Raw genomic sequence first — 24,077 nt, forward strand, 5'->3', positions numbered from 1 at the left:
GTTCGATGAAGGAGAAATTCAGACGGCAAGCCAATCGGTTCGACTATATGACGTCACTAATAACGAAATCAGGCACCTAACCAATTGATATGACCCAGGAGAGTCATGGAACGACGAGGTTCGAAGTCAGGCTGCCATGCAATCGGTAAGACTCTATAGAGTCAGGGACCGATGAGGGTAAATGTCAGGCTGCAAGCCAATTGGTACGACTCTGTAACGTCACGAATAATGAAATCGGGCATCTATCCATTTGCTATGACCCAGGAGAGTCATGGAACGACGAGGTTCGAAGTCAGGCTGCCATGCAATCGGTAAGACTCTGCAGAGTCAGGGACCGAGGAGGGTAAATGTCAGGCTGCAAGCCAATCGGCACGACTCTGGAACGTAATGGACGGATGAATATCGAAATCGGGTACCTAACCAATTGGTATGACCCAGGAGAGTCAGGGAACGACGAGGATCGAGGTCAGGCTGGCATCGAATCTGTAAGACTCCCGAGAGTCTGGGACCGATGAAGGTGAAATTAAGGCTGCAAGCCAATCGGTACGACTCTATAACGTCACGAACAACGAAATCAGGCACCTATCCAATTGGTATGACCCAGGAGAGTCAGTGAACGACGAGGGTCGAGGTCAGGGTGACATGGAATCCGTAAGACTCTGCAGAGTCAGGGACCGATGGGGGTAAATGTAAGGCTGCAAGCCAATCGGCACGACTCTGGAACGTAATGGACGGATGAATATCGAAATCGGGTATCTAACCAATTGGTGTGACCCAGGAGAGTCAGGGAACGACAAGGATCGAGGTCAGGCTGACATCGAATCCGCAAGACTCCCGAGAGTCTGGGACCGATGAAGGTGAAATTAAGGCTGCAAGCCAATCGGTACGACTCTATAACGTCACGAACAACGAAATCAGGCACCTATCCAATTGGTATGACCAACGAGAGTCAGGTTACGACGAGGGTCGAGGTCAGGCTGACATGGAATCCGTAAGACTCCAGAACGTCAGGGACCGATGAAGGAGAAATTCAGACTGCAAGCCAATCGGTACGACTATATGACGTCACTAATAACGAAATCAGGCACCTAACCAATTGATATGACCCAGGAGAGTCATGGAACGACGAGGTTCGAAGTCAGGCTGCCATGCAATCGGTAAAACTCTATAGAGTCAGGGACAGATGACGGTAAATGTCAGGCTGCAAGCCAATTGGTACGACTCTGTAACGTCACGAATAACCAAATCGGGCACCTGTCCATTTGCTATGACCCAGGAGAATCATGGAACGACGAGGTTCTAAGTCAGGCTGCCATGCAATCGGTAAGACTCTGCAGAGTCAGGGACCGATGAGGGTGAAATTAAGGCTGCAAGCCAATCGGCACGACTCTGGAACGTAATGGACGGATGAATATCGAAATCGGGTACCTAACCAATTGGTATGACCCAGGAGATTCAGGGAACAACGAGGATCGAGGTCAGGCTGACATTGAATCCGTAAGGCTCCCGAGAGTCTGGGACCGATGAAGGTGAAATTAAGGCTGCAAGCCATTCGGTACGACTCTATAACGTCACGAACAATGAAATCAGGCACCTATCCAATTGGTATGACCCAGGAGAGTCCGGGAACGACGAGGGTCGAGGTCAGGCTGACATGGAATCCGTAAGACTCCAGAGAGTCAGGGACCGATGAAGGAGAAATTCAGACTGCAAGCCAATCTGTTCGACTATATGACGTCACTAATAACGTAATCAGGCACCTAACCAATTGATATGACCCAGGAGAGTCATGGAACGACGAGGTTCGAAGTCAGGCTGCCATGCAATCCATAAGACTCTATAGAGTCAGGGACCGATGAGGGTAAGTGTCAGACTGCAAGCCAATTGGTACGACTATGTAACGTCACGAATAACGAAATCGGGCACCTGTCCATTTGCTATGACCCAGGAGAGTCATGGAACGACGAGGTTCGAAGTCAGGCTGCCATGCAATCGGTAAGACTCTGCAGAGTCAGGGACCGAGGAGGGTAAATGTCAGGCTGCAAGCCAATCGGCACGACTCTGGAACGTAATGGACGGATGAATATCGAAATCGGGTACCTAACCAATTGGTATGACCCAGGAGAGTCAGGGAACGACGAGGATCGAGGTCAGTCTGGCATCGAATCCGCAAGACTCCCGAGAGTCTGGGACCGATGAAGGTGAAATTAAGGCTGCAAGCCAATCGGTACGACTCTATAACGTCACGAACAACGAAATCAGGCACCTATCCAATTGGTATGACCCACGAGAGTCAGGTTACGACGAGGGTCGAGGTCAGGCTGACATCGAATCCGTAAGACTCCAGAACGTCAGGGACCGATGAAGGAGAAATTCAGACTGCAAGCCAATCGGTACGACTATATGACGTCACTAATAACGAAATCAGGCACCTAACCAATTGATATGACCCAGGAGAGTCATGGAACGACGAGGTTCGAAGTCAGGCTGCCATTCAATCGGTAAGACTCTGCAGAGTCAGGGACCGAGGAGGGTAAATGTCAGGCTGCAAGCCAATCGGCACGACTCTGGAACGTAATGGACGGATGACTATCGAAATCGGGTACCTAACCAATTGGTATAACCCAGGAGAGTCAGGGAACGACGAGGATCGAGGTCAGGCTGCCATCGAATCCGTAAGACTCCCGAGAGTCTGGGACCGATGAAGGTGAAATTAAGGCTGCAAGCCAATCGGTACGACTCTATAACGTCACGAACAACGAAATCAGGCACCTATCCAATTGTTATGACCCAGGAGAGACAGGGAACGACGAGGGTCGTGGTCAGGCTGACATGGAATCCGTAAGACTCTAGAGAGTCAGGGTTCGATGAAGGAGAAATTCAGACGGCAAGCCAATCGGTTCGACTATATGACGTCACTAATAACGAAATCAGGCACCTAACCAATTGATATGACCCAGGAGAGTCATGGAACGACGAGGTTCGAAGTCAGGCTGCCATGCAATCGGTAAGACTCTATAGAGTCAGGGACCGATGAGGGTAAATGTCAGGCTGCAAGCCAATTGGTACGACTCTGTAACGTCACGAATAATGAAATCGGGCATCTATCCATTTGCTATGACCCAGGAGAGTCATGGAACGACGAGGTTCGAAGTCAGGCTGCCATGCAATCGGTAAGACTCTGCAGAGTCAGGGACCGAGGAGGGTAAATGTCAGGCTGCAAGCCAATCGGCACGACTCTGGAACGTAATGGACGGATGAATATCGAAATCGGGTACCTAACCAATTGGTATGACCCAGGAGAGTCAGGGAACGACGAGGATCGAGGTCAGTCTGGCATCGAATCCGCAAGACTCCCGAGAGTCTGGGACCGATGAAGGTGAAATTAAGGCTGCAAGCCAATCGGTACGACTCTATAACGTCACGAACAACGAAATCAGGCACCTATCCAATTGGTATGACCCACGAGAGTCAGGTTACGACGAGGGTCGAGGTCAGGCTGACATGGAATCCGTAAGACTCCAGAACGTCAGGGACCGATGAAGGAGAAATTCAGACTGCAAGCCAATCGGTACGACTATATGACGTCACTAATAACGAAATCAGGCACCTAACCAATTGATATGACCCAGGAGAGTCATGGAACGACGAGGTTCGAAGTCAGGCTGACATTCAATCGGTAAGACTCTGCAGAGTCAGGGACCGAGGAGGGTAAATGTCAGGCTGCAAGCCAATCGGCACGACTCTGGAACGTAATGGACGGATGACTATCGAAATCGGGTACCTAACCAATTGGTATAACCCAGGAGAGTCAGGGAACGACGAGGATCGAGGTCAGGCTGCCATCGAATCCGTAAGACTCCCGAGAGTCTGGGACCGATGAAGGTGAAATTAAGGCTGCAAGCCAATCGGTACGACTCTATAACGTCACGAACAACGAAATCAGGCACCTATCCAATTGTTATGACCCAGGAGAGACAGGGAACGACGAGGGTCGTGGTCAGGCTGACATGGAATCCGTAAGACTCTAGAGAGTCAGGGTTCGATGAAGGAGAAATTCAGACGGCACGCCAATCGGTTCGACTATATGACGTCACTAATAACGAAATCAGGCACCTAACCAATTGATATGACCCAGGAGAGTCATGGAACGACGAGGTTCGAAGTCAGGCTGCCATGCAATCGGTAAGACTCTATAGAGTCAGGGACCGATGAGGGTAAATGTCAGGCTGCAAGCCAATTGGTACGACTCTGTAACGTCACGAATAATGAAATCGGGCATCTATCCATTTGCTATGACCCAGGAGAGTCATGGAACGACGAGGTTCGAAGTCAGGCTGCCATGCAATCGGTAAGACTCTGCAGAGTCAGGGACCGAGGAGGGTAAATGTCAGGCTGCAAGCCAATCGGCACGACTCTGGAACGTAATGGACGGATGAATATCGAAATCGGGTACCTAACCAATTGGTATGACCCAGGAGAGTCAGGGAACGACGAGGATCGAGGTCAGGCTGGCATCGAATCTGTAAGACTCCCGAGAGTCTGGGACCGATGAAGGTGAAATTAAGGCTGCAAGCCAATCGGTACGACTCTATAACGTCACGAACAACGAAATCAGGCACCTATCCAATTGGTATGACCCAGGAGAGTCAGTGAACGACGAGGGTCGAGGTCAGGGTGACATGGAATCCGTAAGACTCTAGAGAGTCAGGGTTCGATGAAGGAGAAATTCAGACTGCAAGCCAATCGGTACGACTATATCACGTCACTAATAACGAAATCAGGCACCTAACCAATTGATATGACCCAGGAGAGTCATGGAACGACGAGGTTCGAAGTCAGGCTGCCATGCAATCGGTAAAACTCTATAGAGTCAGGGACAGATGACGGTAAATGTCAGGCTGCAAGCCAATTGGTACGACTCTGTAACGTCACGAATAACCAAATCGGGCACCTGTCCATTTGCTATGACCCAGGAGAATCATGGAACGACGAGGTTCTAAGTCAGGCTGCCATGCAATCGGTAAGACTCTGCAGAGTCAGGGACCGATGAAGGTGAAATTAAGGCTGCAAGCCAATCGGCACGACTCTGGAACGTAATGGACGGATGAATATCGAAATCGGGTACCTAACCAATTGGTATGACCCAGGAGATTGAGGGAACAACGAGGATCGAGGTCAGGCTGACATTGAATCCGTAAGGCTCCCGAGAGTCTGGGACCGATGAAGGTGAAATTAAGGCTGCAAGCCATTCGGTACGACTCTATAACGTCACGAACAATGAAATCAGGCACCTATCCAATTGGTATGACGCAGGAGAGTCAGGGAACGATGGGGGTCGAGGTCAGGTTGACATGGAATCCGTAAGACTCCAGAGAGTCAGGGACCGATGAAGGAGAAATTCAGACTGCAAGCCAATCTGTTCGACTATATGACGTCACTAATAACGTAATCAGGCACCTAACCAATTGATATGACCCAGGAGAGTCATGGAACGACGAGGTTCGAAGTCAGGCTGCCATGCAATCCATAAGACTCTATAGAGTCAGGGACCGATGAGGGTAAGTGTCAGACTGCAAGCCAATTGGTACGACTATGTAACGTCACGAATAACGAAATCGGGCACCTGTCCATTTGCTATGACCCAGGAGAGTCATGGAACGACGAGGTTCGAAGTCAGGCTGCCATGCAATCGGTAAGACTCTGCAGAGTCAGGGACCGAGGAGGGTAAATGTCAGGCTGCAAGCCAATCGGCACGACTCTGGAACGTAATGGACGGATGAATATCGAAATCGGGTACCTAACCAATTGGTATGACCCAGGAGAGTCAGGGAACGATGAGGATCGAGGTCAGGCAGACATCGAATCCGTAAGACACCCAAGAGTCTGGGACCGATGAAGGTGAAATTAAGGCTGCAAGCCAATCGGTACGACTCTATAACGTCACGAACAACGAAATCAGGCACCTATCCAATTGTTATGACCCAGGAGAGTCAGGTTACGACGAGGGTCGAGGTCAGGCTGACATCGAATCCGTAAGACTCTAGAGAGTCAGGGTTCGATGAAGGAGAAATTCAGACTGCAAGCCAATCGGTACGACGATATGACGTCACTAATAACGAAATCAGGCACCTAACCAATTGATATGACCCAGGAGAGTCATGGAACGACGAGGTTCGAAGGCAGGCTGCCATGCAATCCGTAAGACTCTATAGAGTCAGGGACCGATGAGGGTAAATGTCAGTCTGCAAGCCAATTGGTACGACTCTGTAACGTCACGAATAACGAAATCTGGCACCTGTCCATTTGCTATGACCCAGGAGAGTCATGGAACGACGAGGTTCGAAGTCAGGCTGCCATGCAATCGGTAAGACTCTGCAGAGTCAGGGACCGAGGAGGGTAAATGTCAGGCTGCAAGCCAATCGGCACGACTCTGGAACGTAATGGACGGATGAATATCGAAATCGGGTACCTAACCAATTGGTATGACCCAGGAGAGTCAGGTTACGACAAGGTTCGAGGTCAGGCTGGCATCGAATCCGTAAGACTCCCGAGAGTCTGGGACCGATGAAGGTGAAATTAAGGCTGCAAGCCAATCGGTACGACTCTATAACGTCACGAACAACGAAATCAGGCACCTATCCAATTGGTATGACCCAGGAGAGTCATGGAACGACGAGGTTCGAAGGCAGGCTGCCATGCAATCCGGAAGACTCCAGGCAGTCAGGGACCGATGAAGGAGAAATTCAGACTGCAAGCCAATCGGTACGACTCTGTAACGTCACGAATAACGAAATCGGGCACCTGTCCATTTGCTATGACCCAGGAGAGTCATGGAACGACGAGGTTCGAAGTCAGGCTGCCATGCAATCGGTAAGACTCTGCAGAGTCAGGGACCGAGGAGGGTAAATGTCAGGCTGCAAGCCAATCGGCACGACTCTGGAACGTAATGGACGGATGAATATCGAAATCGGGTACCTAACCAATTGGTATGACCCAGGAGAGTCAGGGAACGACGAGGATCGAGGTCAGGCTGGCATCGAATCCCTAAGACTCCAGGCAGTCAGGGACCGATGAAGGAGAAATTCAGACTGCAAGCCAATCGGTACGACTATATGACGTCACTAATAACGAAATCAGGCACCTATCCAATTGTTATGACCCAGGAGAGTCAGGGAACGACGAGGGTCGAGGTCAGGCTGACATGGAATCCGTAAGACTCTAGAGAGTCAGGGTTCGATGAAGGAGAAATTCAGACTGCAAGCCAATCGGTACGACTATATGACGTCATTAATAACGAAATCAGGCACCTAACCAATTGATATGACCCAGGAGAGTCATGGAACGACGAGGTTCGAAGGCAGGCTGCCATGCAATCCGTAAGACTCTATAGAGTCAGGGACCGATGAGGGTAAATGTCAGTCTGCAAGCCAATTGGTACGACTCTGTAACGTCACGAATAACGAAATCTGGCACCTGTTCATTTGCTATGACCCAGGAGAGTCATGGAATGACGAGGTTCGAAGTCAGGCTGCCATGCAATCGGTAAGACTCTGCAGAGTCAGGGACCGAGGAGGGTAAATGTCAGGCTGCAAGCCAATCGGCACGACTCTGGAACGTAATGGACGGATGAATATCGAAATCGGGTACCTAACCAATTGGTATGACCCAGGAGAGTCAGGGAACGACGAGGATCGAGGTCAGGCTGGCATCGAATCCGTAAGACTCCCGAGAGTCTGGGACCGATGAAGGTGAAATTAAGGCTGCAAGCCAATCGGTACGACTCTATAACGTCACGAACAACGAAATCAGGCACCTATCCAATTGGTATGACCCAGGAGAGTCATGGAACGACGAGGTTCGAAGTCAGGCTGCCATGCAATCGGTAAGACTCTGCAGAGTCAGGGACCGAGGAGGGTAAATGTCAGGCTGCAAGCCAATCGGCACGACTCTGGAACGTAATGGACGGATGAATATCGAAATCGGGTACCTAACCAATTGGTATGACCCAGGAGAGTCAGGGAACGACAAGGATCGAGGTCAGGCTGGCATCGAATCCGTAAGACTCCCGAGAGTCTGGGACCGATGAAGGTGAAATTAAGGCTGCAAGCCAATCGGTACGACTCTATAACGTCACGAACAACGAAATCAGGCACCTATCCAATTGGTATGACCCAGGAGAGTCATGGAACGACGAGGTTCGAAGGCAGGCTGCCATGCAATCCGGAAGACTCCAGGCAGTCAGGGACCGATGAAGGAGAAATTCAGACTGCAAGCCAATCGGTACGACTCTGTAACGTCACGAATAACGAAATCGGGCACCTGTCCATTTGCTATGACCCAGGAGAGTCATGGAACGACGAGGTTCGAAGTCAGGCTGCCATGCAATCGGTAAGACTCTGCAGAGTCAGGGACCGAGGAGGGTAAATGTCAGGCTGCAAGCCAATTGGCACGACTCTGGAACGTAATGGACGGATGAATATCGAAATCGGGTACCTAACCAATTGGTATGACCCAGGAGAGTCAGGGAACGACGAGGATCGAGGTCAGGCTGGCATCGAATCCCTAAGACTCCAGGCAGTCAGGGACCGATGAAGGAGAAATTCAGACTGCAAGCCAATCGGTACGACTATATGACGTCACTAATAACGAAATCAGGCACCTATCCAATTGTTATGACCCAGGAGAGTCAGGGAACGACGAGGGTCGAGGTCAGGCTGACATGGAATCCGTAAGACTCTAGAGAGTCAGGGTTCGATGAAGGAGAAATTCAGACTGCAAGCCAATCGGTACGACTATATGACGTCACTAATAACGAAATCAGGCACCTAACCAATTGATATGACCCAGGAGAGTCATGGAACGACGAGGTTCGAAGGCAGGCTGCCATGCAATCCGTAAGACTCTATAGAGTCAGGGACCGATGAGGGTAAATGTCAGGCTGCAAGCCAATTGGTACGACTCTGTAACGTCACGAATAATGAAATCGGGCATCTATCCATTTGCTATGACCCAGGAGAGTCATGGAACGACGAGGTTCGAAGTCAGGCTGCCATGCAATCGGTAAGACTTTGCAGAGTCAGGGACCGAGGAGGGTAAATGTCAGGCTGCAAGCCAATCGGCACGACTCTGGAACGTAATGGACGGATGAATATCGAAATCGGGTACCTAACCAATTGGTATGACCCAGGAGAGTCAGGGAACGACGAGGATCGAGGTCAGGCTGGCATCGAATCTGTAAGACTCCCGAGAGTCTGGGACCGATGAAGGTGAAATTAAGGCTGCAAGCCAATCGGTACGACTCTATAACGTCACGAACAACGAAATCAGGCACCTATCCAATTGGTATGACCCAGGAGAGTCAGTGAACGACGAGGGTCGAGGTCAGGGTGACATGGAATCCGTAAGACTCTGCAGAGTCAGGGACCGATGGGGGTAAATGTAAGGCTGCAAGCCAATCGGCACGACTCTGGAACGTAATGGACGGATGAATATCGAAATCGGGTATCTAACCAATTGGTGTGACCCAGGAGAGTCAGGGAACGACAAGGATCGAGGTCAGGCTGACATCGAATCCGCAAGACTCCCGAGAGTCTGGGACCGATGAAGGTGAAATTAAGGCTGCAAGCCAATCGGTACGACTCTATAACGTCACGAACAACGAAATCAGGCACCTATCCAATTGGTATGACCAACGAGAGTCAGGTTACGACGAGGGTCGAGGTCAGGCTGACATGGAATCCGTAAGACTCCAGAACGTCAGGGACCGATGAAGGAGAAATTCAGACTGCAAGCCAATCGGTACGACTATATGACGTCACTAATAACGAAATCAGGCACCTAACCAATTGATATGACCCAGGAGAGTCATGGAACGACGAGGTTCGAAGTCAGGCTGCCATGCAATCGGTAAAACTCTATAGAGTCAGGGACAGATGACGGTAAATGTCAGGCTGCAAGCCAATTGGTACGACTCTGTAACGTCACGAATAACCAAATCGGGCACCTGTCCATTTGCTATGACCCAGGAGAATCATGGAACGACGAGGTTCTAAGTCAGGCTGCCATGCAATCGGTAAGACTCTGCAGAGTCAGGGACCGATGAGGGTGAAATTAAGGCTGCAAGCCAATCGGCACGAATCTGGAACGTAATGGACGGATGAATATCGAAATCGGGTACCTAACCAATTGGTATGACCCAGGAGATTCAGGGAACAACGAGGATCGAGGTCAGGCTGACATTGAATCCGTAAGGCTCCCGAGAGTCTGGGACCGATGAAGGTGAAATTAAGGCTGCAAGCCATTCGGTACGACTCTATAACGTCACGAACAATGAAATCAGGCACCTATCCAATTGGTATGACGCAGGAGAGTCAGGGAACGATGGGGGTCGAGGTCAGGTTGACATGGAATCCGTAAGACTCCAGAGAGTCAGGGACCGATGAAGGAGAAATTCAGACTGCAAGCCAATCTGTTCGACTATATGACGTCACTAATAACGTAATCAGGCACCTAACCAATTGATATGACCCAGGAGAGTCATGGAACGACGAGGTTCGAAGTCAGGCTGCCATGCAATCCATAAGACTCTATAGAGTCAGGGACCGATGAGGGTAAGTGTCAGACTGCAAGCCAATTGGTACGACTATGTAACGTCACGAATAACGAAATCGGGCACCTGTCCATTTGCTATGACCCAGGAGAGTCATGGAACGACGAGGTTCGAAGTCAGGCTGCCATGCAATCGGTAAGACTCTGCAGAGTCAGGGACCGAGGAGGGTAAATGTCAGGCTGCAAGCCAATCGGCACGACTCTGGAACGTAATGGACGGATGAATATCGAAATCGGGTACCTAACCAATTGGTATGACCCAGGAGAGTCAGGGAACGATGAGGATCGAGGTCAGGCAGACATCGAATCCGTAAGACTCCCAAGAGTCTGGGACCGATGAAGGTGAAATTAAGGCTGCAAGCCAATCGGTACGACTCTATAACGTCACGAACAACGAAATCAGGCACCTATCCAATTGTTATGACCCAGGAGAGTCAGGTTACGACGAGGGTCGAGGTCAGGCTGACATGGAATCCGTAAGACTCTAGAGAGTCAGGGTTCGATGAAGGAGAAATTCAGACTGCAAGCCAATCGGTACGACGATATGACGTCACTAATAACGAAATCAGGCACCTAACCAATTGATATGACCCAGGAGAGTCATGGAACGACGAGGTTCGAAGGCAGGCTGCCATGCAATCCGTAAGACTCTATAGAGTCAGGGACCGATGAGGGTAAATGTCAGTCTGCAAGCCAATTGGTACGACTCTGTAACGTCACGAATAACGAAATCTGGCACCTGTCCATTTGCTATGACCCAGGAGAGTCATGGAACGACGAGGTTCGAAGTCAGGCTGCCATGCAATCGGTAAGACTCTGCAGAGTCAGGGACCGAGGAGGGTAAATGTCAGGCTGCAAGCCAATCGGCACGACTCTGGAACGTAATGGACGGATGAATATCGAAATCGGGTACCTTACCTAACCAATTGGTATGACCCAGGAGAGTCAGGTTACGACAAGGTTCGAGGTCAGGCTGGCATCGAATCCGTAAGACTCCCGAGAGTCTGGGACCGATGAAGGTGAAATTAAGGCTGCAAGCCAATCGGTACGACTCTATAACGTCACGAACAACGAAATCAGGCACCTATCCAATTGGTATGACCCAGGAGAGTCATGGAACGACGAGGTTCGAAGGCAGGCTGCCATGCAATCCGGAAGACTCCAGGCAGTCAGGGACCGATGAAGGAGAAATTCAGACTGCAAGCCAATCGGTACGACTCTGTAACGTCACGAATAACGAAATCGGGCACCTGTCCATTTGCTATGACCCAGGAGAGTCATGGAACGACGAGGTTCGAAGTCAGGCTGCCATGCAATCGGTAAGACTCTGCAGAGTCAGGGACCGAGGAGGGTAAATGTCAGGCTGCAAGCCAATCGGCACGACTCTGGAACGTAATGGACGGATGAATATCGAAATCGGGTACCTAACCAATTGGTATGACCCAGGAGAGTCAGGGAACGACGAGGATCGAGGTCAGGCTGGCATCGAATCCCTAAGACTCCAGGCAGTCAGGGACCGATGAAGGAGAAATTCAGACTGCAAGCCAATCGGTACGACTATATGACGTCACTAATAACGAAATCAGGCACCTATCCAATTGTTATGACCCAGGAGAGTCAGGGAACGACGAGGGTCGAGGTCAGGCTGACATGGAATCCGTAAGACTCTAGAGAGTCAGGGTTCGATGAAGGAGAAATTCAGACTGCAAGCCAATCGGTACGACGATATGACGTCACTAATAACGAAATCAGGCACCTAACCAATTGATATGACCCAGGAGAGTCATGGAACGACGAGGTTCGAAGGCAGGCTGCCATGCAATCCGTAAGACTCTATAGAGTCAGGGACCGATGAGGGTAAATGTCAGTCTGCAAGCCAATTGGTACGACTCTGTAACGTCACGAATAACGAAATCTGGCACCTGTCCATTTGCTATGACCCAGGAGAGTCATGGAACGACGAGGTTCGAAGTCAGGCTGCCATGCAATCGGTAAGACTCTGCAGAGTCAGGGACCGAGGAGGGTAAATGTCAGGCTGCAAGCCAATCGGCACGACTCTGGAACGTAATGGACGGATGAATATCGAAATCGGGTACCTAACCAATTGGTATGACCCAGGAGAGTCAGGTTACGACAAGGTTCGAGGTCAGGCTGGCATCGAATCCGTAAGACTCCCGAGAGTCTGGGACCGATGAAGGTGAAATTAAGGCTGCAAGCCAATCGGTACGACTCTATAACGTCACGAACAACGAAATCAGGCACCTATCCAATTGGTATGACCCAGGAGAGTCATGGAACGACGAGGTTCGAAGGCAGGCTGCCATGCAATCCGGAAGACTCCAGGCAGTCAGGGACCGATGAAGGAGAAATTCAGACTGCAAGCCAATCGGTACGACTCTGTAACGTCACGAATAACGAAATCGGGCACCTGTCCATTTGCTATGACCCAGGAGAGTCATGGAACGACGAGGTTCGAAGTCAGGCTGCCATGCAATCGGTAAGACTCTGCAGAGTCAGGGACCGAGGAGGGTAAATGTCAGGCTGCAAGCCAATCGGCACGACTCTGGAACGTAATGGACGGATGAATATCGAAATCGGGTACCTAACCAATTGGTATGACCCAGGAGAGTCAGGGAACGACGAGGATCGAGGTCAGGCTGGCATCGAATCCCTAAGACTCCAGGCAGTCAGGGACCGATGAAGGAGAAATTCAGACTGCAAGCCAATCGGTACGACTATATGACGTCACTAATAACGAAATCAGGCACCTATCCAATTGTTATGACCCAGGAGAGTCAGGGAACGACGAGGGTCGAGGTCAGTCTGACATGGAATCCGTAAGACTCTAGAGAGTCAGGGTTCGATGAAGGAGAAATTCAGACTGCAAGCCAATCGGTACGACTATATGACGTCACTAATAACGAAATCAGGCACCTAACCAATTGATATGACCCAGGAGAGTCATGGAACGACGAGGTTCGAAGGCAGGCTGCCATGCAATCCGTAAGACTCTATAGAGTCAGGGACCGATGAGGGTAAATGTCAGTCTGCAAGCCAATTGGTACGACTCTGTAACGTCACGAATAACGAAATCTGGCACCTGTTCATTTGCTATGACCCAGGAGAGTCATGGAATGACGAGGTTCGAAGTCAGGCTGCCATGCAATCGGTAAGACTCTGCCGAGTCAGGGACCGAGGAGGGTAAATGTCAGGCTGCAAGCCAATCGGCACAACTCTGGAACGTAATGGACGGATGAATATCGAAATCGGGTACCTAACCAATTGGTATGACCCAGGAGAGTCAGGGAACGACGAGGATCGAGGTCAGGCTGGCATCGAATCCGTAAGACTCCCGAGAGTCTGGGACCGATGAAGGTGAAATTAAGGCTGCAAGCCAATCGGTACGACTCTATAACGTCACGAACAACGAAATCAGGCACCTATCCAATTGGTATGACCCAGGAGAGTCATGGAACGACGAGGTTCGAAGTCAGGCTGCCATGCAATCGGTAAGACTCTGCAGAGTCAGGGACCGAGGAGGGTAAATGTCAGGCTGCAAGCCAATCGGCACGACTCTGGAACGTAATGGACGGATGAATATCGAAATCGGGTACCTAACCAATTGGTATGACCCAGGAGAGTCAGGGAACGACAAGGATCGAGGTCAGGCTGGCATCGAATCCGTAAGACTCCCGAGAGTCTGGGACCGATGAAGGTGAAATTAAGGCTGCAAGCCAATCGGTACGACTCTATAACGTCACGAACAACGAAATCAGGCACCTATCCAATTGGTATGACCCAGGAGAGTCATGGAACGACGAGGTTCGAAGGCAGGCTGCCATGCAATCCGGAAGACTCCAGGCAGTCAGGGACCGATGAAGGAGAAATTCAGACTGCAAGCCAATCGGTACGACTCTGTAACGTCACGAATAACGAAATCGGGCACCTGTCCATTTGCTATGACCCAGGAGAGTCATGGAACGACGAGGTTCGAAGTCAGGCTGCCATGCAATCGGTAAGACTCTGCAGAGTCAGGGACCGAGGAGGGTAAATGTCAGGCTGCAAGCCAATTGGCACGACTCTGGAACGTAATGGACGGATGAATATCGAAATCGGGTACCTAACCAATTGGTATGACCCAGGAGAGTCAGGGAACGACGAGGATCGAGGTCAGGCTGGCATCGAATCCCTAAGACTCCAGGCAGTCAGGGACCGATGAAGGAGAAATTCAGACTGCAAGCCAATCGGTACGACTATATGACGTCACTAATAACGAAATCAGGCACCTATCCAATTGTTATGACCCAGGAGAGTCAGGGAACGACGAGGGTCGAGGTCAGGCTGACATGGAATCCGTAAGACTCTAGAGAGTCAGGGTTCGATGAAGGAGAAATTCAGACTGCAAGCCAATCGGTACGACTATATGACGTCACTAATAACGAAATCAGGCACCTAACCAATTGATATGACCCAGGAGAGTCATGGAACGACGAGGTTCGAAGGCAGGCTGCCATGCAATCCGTAAGACTCTATAGAGTCAGGGATCGATGAGGGTAAATGTCAGTCTGCAAGCCAATTGGTACGACTCTGTAACGTCACGAATAACGAAATCTGGCACCTGTTCATTTGCTATGACCCAGGAGAGTCATGGAATGACGAGGTTCGAAGTCAGGCTGCCATGCAATCGGTAAGACTCTGCAGAGTCAGGGACCGAGGAGGGTAAATGTCAGGCTGCAAGCCAATCGGCACGACTCTGGAACGTAATGGACGGATGAATATCGAAATCGGGTACCTAACCAATTGGTATGACCCAGGAGAGTCAGGGAACGACGAGGATCGAGGTCAGGCTGGCATCGAATCCGTAAGACTCCCGAGAGTCTGGGACCGATGAAGGTGAAATTAAGGCTGCAAGCCAATCGGTACGACTCTATAACGTCACGAACAACGAAATCAGGCACCTATCCAATTGGTATGACCCAGGAGAGTCATGGAACGACGAGGTTCGAAGTCAGGCTGCCATGCAATCGGTAAGACTCTGCAGAGTCAGGGACCGAGGAGGGTAAATGTCAGGCTGCAAGCCAATCGGCACGACTCTGGAACGTAATGGACGGATGAATATCGAAATCGGGTACCTAACCAATTGGTATGACCCAGGAGAGTCAGGGAACGACGAGGATCGAGGTCAGGCTGACATTGAATCCGTAAGACTCCCGAGAGTCTGGGACCGATGAAGGTGAAATTAAGGCTGCAAGCCAGTCGGTACGACTCTATAACGTCACGAACAACGAAATCAGGCACCTATCCAATTGTTATGACCCAGGAGAGTAAGGGAACGACGAGGGTCGAGGTCAGGCTGACATGGAATCCGTAAGACTCTAGAGAGTCAGGGTTTGATGAAGGAGAAATTCAGACTGCAAGCCAATCGGTACGACTATATGACGTCACTAATAACGAAATCAGGCCCCTAACCAATTGATATGACCCAGGAGAGTCATGGAACGACGAGATTCGAATTCAGGCTGCCATGCAATCGGTAAGACTCTATAGAGACAGGGACCGATGACGGTAAATGTCAGGCTGCAAGCCAATTGGTACGACTCTGTAACGTCACGAATATCGAAATCGGGCACGTGTCCATTTGCTATGACCCAGGAGAGTCATGGAACGACGAGGTTCGAAGTCAGGCTGCCATGCAATCGGTAAGACTCTATAGAGACAGGGACCGATGACGGTAAATGTCAGGCTGCAAGCCAATTGGTACGACTCTGTAACGTCACGAATATCTAAATCGGGCACGTGTCCATTTGCTATGACCCAGGAGAGTCATGGAACGACGAGGTTCGAAGTCAGGCTGCCATGCAATTGGTAAGACTCTGCAGAGTCAGGGACCGATGAGGGTAAATGTCAGGCTGCAAGCCAATAGGCACGACTCTGGAACGTAATGGACGGATGAATATCGAAATCGGGTACCTAACCAATTGGTATGACCCAGGAGAGTCAGGGAACGACGAGGATCGAGGTCAGGCTGACATCGAATCCATAAGACTCCAGAGAGTCAAGAACCGATGAAGGAGAAATTCAGACTGCAAGATAATCGGTACGACTATATGACGTCACTAATAACGAAATCAGGCACCTAACCAATTGATATGACCCAGGAGAGTCATGGAACGACGAGGTTCGAAGTCAGGCTGCCATGCAATCGGTAAGACTCTGCAGAGTCAGGGACCGATGAGGGTGAAATTAAGGCTGCAAGCCAATCGGCACGACTCTGGAACGTAATGGACGGATGAATATCGAAATCGGGTACCTAACCAATTGGTATGACCCAGGAGATTCAGGGAACAACGAGGATCGAGGTCAGGCTGACATTGAATCCGTAAGGCTCCCGAGAGTCTGGGACCGATGAAGGTGAAATTAAGGCTGCAAGCCATTCGGTACGACTCTATAACGTCACGTACAATGAAATCAGGCACCTATCCAATTGGTATGACGCAGGAGAGTCAGGGAACGATGGGGGTCGAGGTCAGGTTGACATGGAATCCGTAAGACTCCAGAGAGTCAGGGACCGATGAAGGAGAAATTCAGACTGCAAGCCAATCTGTTCGACTATATGACGTCACTAATAACGTAATCAGGCACCTAACCAATTGATATGACCCAGGAGAGTCATGGAACGACGAGGTTCGAAGTCAGGCTGCCATGCAATCGGTAAGACTCTATAGAGTCAGGGACCGATGAGGGTAAATGTCAGGCTGCAAGCCAATTGGTACGACTCTGTAACGTCACGAATAATGAAATCGGGCATCTATCCATTTGCTATGACCCAGGAGAGTCATGGAACGACGAGGTTCGAAGTCAGGCTGCCATGCAATCGGTAAGACTCTGCAGAGTCAGGGACCGATGAGGGTAAATGTCAGGCTGCAAGCCAATCGGCACGACTCTGGAACGTAATGGACGGATGAATATCGAAATCGGGTATCTAACCAATTGGTGTGACCCAGGAGAGTCAGGGAACGACAAGGATCGAGGTCAGGCTGACATCGAATCCGCAAGACTCCCGAGAGTCTGGGACCGATGAAGGTGAAATTAAGGCTGCAAGCCAATCGGTACGACTCTATAACGTCACGAACAACGAAATCAGGCACCTATCCAATTGGTATGACCCACGAGAGTCAGGTTACGACGAGGGTCGAGGTCAGGCTGAAATGGAATCCGTAAGACTCCAGAACGTCAGGGATCGATGAAGGAGAAATTCAGACTGCAAGCCAATCGGTACGACTATATGACGTCACTAATAACGAAATCAGGCACTGTGGTGGAAATATTCCTTGTTGAAATAAAAAAGCTATAGAAAGATGGAGTCACCTTTGTCAGCCAGAGAGATGGTTTTTGAAATAAAGGCTTGGAGTTTAGAAAACTAGAGCAAAGGAATAAGGAGTGCATCTTGACCTGGATGGAAGCTGGCACCAGTAAAAAGACATAACATAAACTACTGAGATAAGGACATTCAGAAGCAAATTTAGGAGGAAAGCCACTGAATTCCTACAGGAGGGGGTAAGGAGTGATGATGCAGTTTTAATGTATGCATGTATTTCTGTTCTGATTGTAAGAATTCTGTATGTTTAAATTGTAATTAGCCAATCAGGTGTATAGAAGAAGCTTCTTTGTCTTGAATAATATAAAAAGAGCCATTTTGTCTTGTTCTGGGTCTCAGCTTTTGGAACTTGAATTCCACTGAGTTCATTGTTTTCCTTTGTCGACAATAGGAAATAAACTTATGGATTTTCAATTACTAGGTCCTCTTGCCAATCCTTGCTCTGTCAGTCCTAGAAATTTAAGTTTCCTGAAATTTCTGTTACATATTTGGCGAGCCAGCCAGGAGTAAAGGCAAGCAAGAATTGACAAAGAGTGGAAGAACTTATCTTCCTGCAGGCTCTATGTGTTTTTGGCATTGAACGGACCCTTGTGAGAAGGCCCTGGCGCCATCCAACATCTTGATTGGAAGGGCTGAACATAAGGATTGGTTCAGTGGTAGGAACAGAGTTTAGCCTATGTGAGACCATTTAGTAATTTGAAAATTCACTGGGGGAAAAAGGAAAGGGGAAAAAATAGAAAAAGAATCATCTCTTCAGGAACAGGTAAAGTATAAAATATAGGGAAAAGTGCACTAAAAAGGGAGCCTCGTTGACCGGTCCAAATCTTTGGATGCGAGTGGGAGAAAGGACCCCCTCCCTGTGTTAGCTGAGCCAGTAGCAAAGGTTCTGCCCAGAGAAGCCTTCTTGCCAAAACTCAGGAACCAGGCCCCTAGGGAACATAAGCAAGGAACTGGGAACTGAAAGGAGGTAGATTGTGGTGTAAGTATTGATTGCCAAAGTGTGGGATCAGTGTGGAAGTATAAGGCACTTGCTCAGTTGTGCTGGGGTAATTAATCTACTGATCTCCAAGTGCCAATAAATTGTTTTACCTTTTGTGTGGTGGCAAACCTTTCCCTTCTGTGGTATTTTGTTTTAAATAGCTAGAAGTTAGGTGCTGGTGGAGAGTTGGAGGAGAGCATTGGTCTATTGTGAGTATAAATTATGGTTGTGATATTTTGTTTCATTCTGTCTGGTTGTGGTGGTGGCTTCAGTAAAGACTGTTGAGCTCCAGTAAAGAGTAAACGTGGGTATATAACGTGTGGAATTTGTCTGTATGTAGTGTCTGAGATTTGTGGGTTTTGCAATCTGTCCAGTGTGTACTTTTAAATCCTAATCTATAGTGTTTGCGCCTGTTGAAATTGTGCTTGTGGTCTTTTGTTGTTTTGTGTCTAAGAATGGCTGAGGGAGGTAAAACTCCTTTGGATTACATGGTTGGTCATTTTGATGAATGTTTTAGGAAAGGCATGGGGAAACGTTTGAAAAAGGAGCGATTAATCTTTTCGTGTAAAGATGTTTGGAGTCAGATTTTGCGAAATTGGCCGAGAGAGGGTAGTATAGATATTGACATTGTCTTGCAGTTGTATTCTAAAACATTGGAGCCAGAAAGAGGGTTACTCAATGATTATTTGTATATTTTCTATTGGTATAAGACTGTTGGAAAAAGCCCACCTGGGTTGAATAGTTGCAGAGAATTGGTGTTTAAAAAGGATGAGAGATTAACTAGTATTAAAGAAGCTGTGTTCAAGATTCAGATTGATTTGGCCCAAATTGTGGAAGAGATAGAAAAGATAGAGATAGACTCTGTAGAGAGAGGTGCAAATCAGGGAAGAAGGCCCCCACATGACAAGAAAAGAGGGTTTTGAATTAGCTTTGTGTGTTAGACAGTGGCCAGGAGCAACCCAGAGGTAGAAACTTGTTGTTTGGGGAAATTGAAATTGTTTAAATTATAAAAATTGGAAATTGCCTTTGTGTATATTGTAGATAAATTTTGGAAAATTGGTGTTTTAACTTGAGGTTTTCATGATTTTAAATGATCAGTGCCTTTGAGAAAGTTCTGCCCTAAATTTGAATGCATATCTAAATTGAATATTAAGCCTGTGCCTTCCCAGAGACATTGCAAATTCTTTTGTCAGTGAAAGTTTTAAGAAGATGGGCAGAAAGAAGTGCTTTATAGTGGTGTTGTTGTTATGGCATAGTAATAATAAAATAGTGAGTTTTAAGCTTAGCCAGTAAGCTTCAGCTGTGGCCTGATTTTGTGAACTGGACTGTGGTTGGAAGTTATCTAAGAGTGGAGAAAATTGTGAGAAAGATAAAAGAAAGTGTTTGAAGGTATGAGGATGTGAAAATGATGGTGTGTGAAAGGAGAAAGCTTATGGAGCGAGTTGATAATGGGTTGGAAAATGGTTGGAAAATGTTTACAGAGGAAAGTATAAACAAGGTTTGAATTGAAATTGAAGGCTCAAGAATGTTGCAGAAGGTTTGAGTATGTTTAAGTGGCTGAGAAAGATTTAGAAATGGGTTTGGTGCAGAAGGACAAGTGGTTTGAGTTCTGGCTGGAGTTAGAGAGAGAAAGGGGGGTTAGGGAAAGCCCACGGTTTGCATTTTAAAACTTTTCCTTTGGCTAAAGCTAGAATAGTAGAAGCTATGTTGGAAAGAAAACCTGGAATGGAGTTTCGTGTTGCCAATCTGGTGACTTTCACACCAACATGGGTACTTTTCAGAGCCTTTGGTGTGATTTTGGTGATTGGTTTTAATAGTAATTTTGAAAGTTAAGTATTTGGTGAGTTTTGGCCAAACGTTTGGGGAATTATCTTCGAGAGGTGAGAGGTTTTTTCCTGGCTGTGGCTAAAGGAGATGGAGCAGCAGCACAGCGTTGTAAGTTCAAAGCTTGTTTTTTTAAAAAAAAATTTCTTCCCCTCTGGCTGAGATTTTTGTAGACTATTTTTAAAGGCAAAGGATTTTTTCTTAAGTTCATAGAATAGATGTTGTGCTTTAGACTTAGATGAAAAAATAGTAAATGTATTGTTAAGGGTGATCTATGAAGATGCTTGTTAAAAGAGATTGCATTAAGATGGTTTGTTTTTCTTTGAGCGGGAAGTGTGTGTGTTTGTAGAGAGAGTTCATATTACATGAATAGCAGCCAGACTGGATTCTATCTGACCAGAGAATGCAAGCTTGTTTTTGATATTTTTAAATTTACAGGCAAGCAGCTTTTTGCTCAATATTTTGTTTTTATTTTCTGGCCTCAAGATGCTCTCATGGGTTTTTAAAATGAAGTTTAAGTTGTGCCTTTGGGAATTTATATATGTTTTTTTAATGCAATTGTTTTTAGTGAAGACCAAAGAGACTTTTTGTTTTTGAATTCTCCATTGTGCTTTTTGGATTTTAAATTATTGACCTGCAATCTTCTGATTGGCAATCCAGCTAAATTATTTTTCCAATTAAAGTTGATAAGATTAGTGTGTTAGGCCTGAATTCTTTTGAAGCCTGGGGAAAAGTTAGGATGTTTTGGTTTTGCAAGGCTACAGCTGTGCTAGGCTGAAACAGCAGTTGCAATCATGAGCATTCGAATGCCTGAGGTCATGCAAACCTGGTTAGAATTGGTTTATTTTTTTGAGTTTTAAGTTGTGATCCATGAGTTTCCTGGCCTATTCCCTGGCCTATTGAATTTTCGCTTTTTCTGAATATTGTGTGCTTGTTTTGTACTTATTTCAACTGCTAATTTTTGAGGCCATAGCTTTTGTATTTTTGAGCTCAAAGATGCCTGCAAAGTCTTGCCAATGTCATGTTAAATTGGCTTGTTTTAAATCATTTTTTGTTCCTGGTTTTAATTTTTAATTTTGCTCTTGAATATTTTGATTTGTTTTGATTCCTGATTATTGACTGCAGTAATTGGTATTGTTTTTATTTTTTGTTTTAAATTCCTGGCCTAAAGTTTTTGAAATGATTTTTTGTTATAACAGATGCTGAGAACTATTTTTATATTTTTAAGTTTTGAGAATGGCCCATCCAAGAGGTTTTTGTATATTGTTTTAGCTTGAATTTTTATTTTTATTTTTTATAATATCTAAATGTATTTTTGAAAGCACTCGAAGTTTCTTTTTGTGATTTTGGAACCCAGAGATCCAGAATATAATTGTTATATTCTGGTTAATTAGTGATTGTCAATTTGATTTACACTCATTGAAATTTATAATTTTTGTTATTTTTAAAAAATAACATGGCGAGCCAGTTGATCCTATGTTGAATTATTATGTGGTTCTGGAATGGAATAAGGAACGATATGAAAGTATTAAAGAGATTGGTATTCTACTATATTGTAGCAAGAGAAAATTTGGAAACACTTTACAAATTTAAATTCTGGTTTCCACTGCCAGACGTAATCAAAGTTAATCAAGTTAAATTCAAGTCACTATGTGTGAAATTGTATCCTAATTCCAAGCTAGAATATATCATTTTGGCCTGAGAGGAGTGACTAAAAAGAGCATCAACTGATTTTTTTGAGTCTTGAGTAAAAAGTAAAGAAGTCACTCTATCATAGTTTTGTTTTTTCCTGTTCCCTGTTCTGTTGTCAAACTGTTGTGGATTCAAATGAGATAAAGCTGTGAGTACATTGGGTCAGAGTTAAAGTTTCATATTCAGTATGTATATGTAAATGCAGTCTGTAAAATTAAGGTTACATATGTATTTAAAAAAAAGCATTCAAAAGGTCCAAAGATGCAGGCATAGATAAAAACCTAAAGCATAAAGAGCTCAGGATGACCCAAGAATGATCCAGGGGATCTGTTGTTAGTTAGAGATAGCAGTGAGACATAAATTCTAGAAGAGAAATATCTTAGCAAAGCCTATAAGAGGGGAGTTAATGAAATGTGGCTAAAGTATACCTTTAATGTATTCATAACATTCTAATAACTTGTCAATTAGTATTTTTCAGTTTTCGCTTTTCCTTTGCCTGGGAAAAGGGGGGGGGGGGGTACAGACAAGAGGAACGAAGTTTAAGCCCCACTTACAACCGGAAGCTGAGTGGGCTCTACTTCGCCATCAGTCAAGAAAAGCTAGGCTGCACCTTTCCAGGGCTTCAGGTGCTCTATGCCAGCTCCTCTGAAAGAAAGATTTCAAATGCTCTCTATCACCCCTTTTCTCTTTTATGATTTCCTATATGTTTGTTATAAGTGATTACACAAAAATAATAAAAAGAATACACATACAGGTGCATGTCCCATTTTCACACCCCGGAAGCTGAAATGGGCACCACCCTAGACTTCAATCAAGTTTGAGCTGAAGCTCCATCAAAATATTATTTTTTTCAGAGACATTGCCTCTTTTTCTTGTCTATATTCCTTGTTTATGTTCTTTATTTATGTTTCTGTTTGTTGTCTGAGGTTTTTATAAGTGATTAATGCTAAAAGTGATAAAGTTCAATCATATATATTCTCAAATCAAATCACATCCCAAAACATAAGCCTACATATACATGCACATATGTTCCTGACATAAGCAATAACATATGATTTTCACAATAAAGTTAATAAAGCAATCCTATTGAAAAGAAGAAATAAGCTCATCAAGCTCCATGATCAAAGACATAATTGTGTTTGTCGTCAGGATTCCTATTGTTAACTGTGGAATTGGCATAAAATTCAAGTCAAGCATGGTAAGTTTTTTCTCAGGACGCTCTTTGAAAGGAGGGAGACTTTTATACATCTGGAGATAGTCTTAAAGTGTGAAGGCCAGATCTATTCTGATTAAATGGCATTACACAACAAGAGCTATTCCATAGTGATCTCCCTGAGGAAACGTGAGATGGAAGATGCCCCTGGAGTGGAGGAACATCTGAAACATGGTGGCACCCTGGGCATTCCTATTCTGTTATGAGAGTAGTCCAGAGAAGCATAGTAACAGTTGCTTGGCAAGAGTCTGTAACCAGGCTAAAAATTATAGTTTCTCAATGAGAGGTGATTCTGACAGCAGATACAATATTCTTTATAGTGGAGTTTTGCTATTGAATCATGAAACAAATACACAATACATCACTATTAGAAGATTAGC

Source organism: Sceloporus occidentalis, unplaced genomic scaffold, assembly GCF_023333645.1.
Source record: "Sceloporus occidentalis isolate IW3139 unplaced genomic scaffold, rSceOcc1.0.p SCAF_1, whole genome shotgun sequence".
NCBI lineage: Eukaryota > Metazoa > Chordata > Lepidosauria > Squamata > Phrynosomatidae > Sceloporus > Sceloporus occidentalis.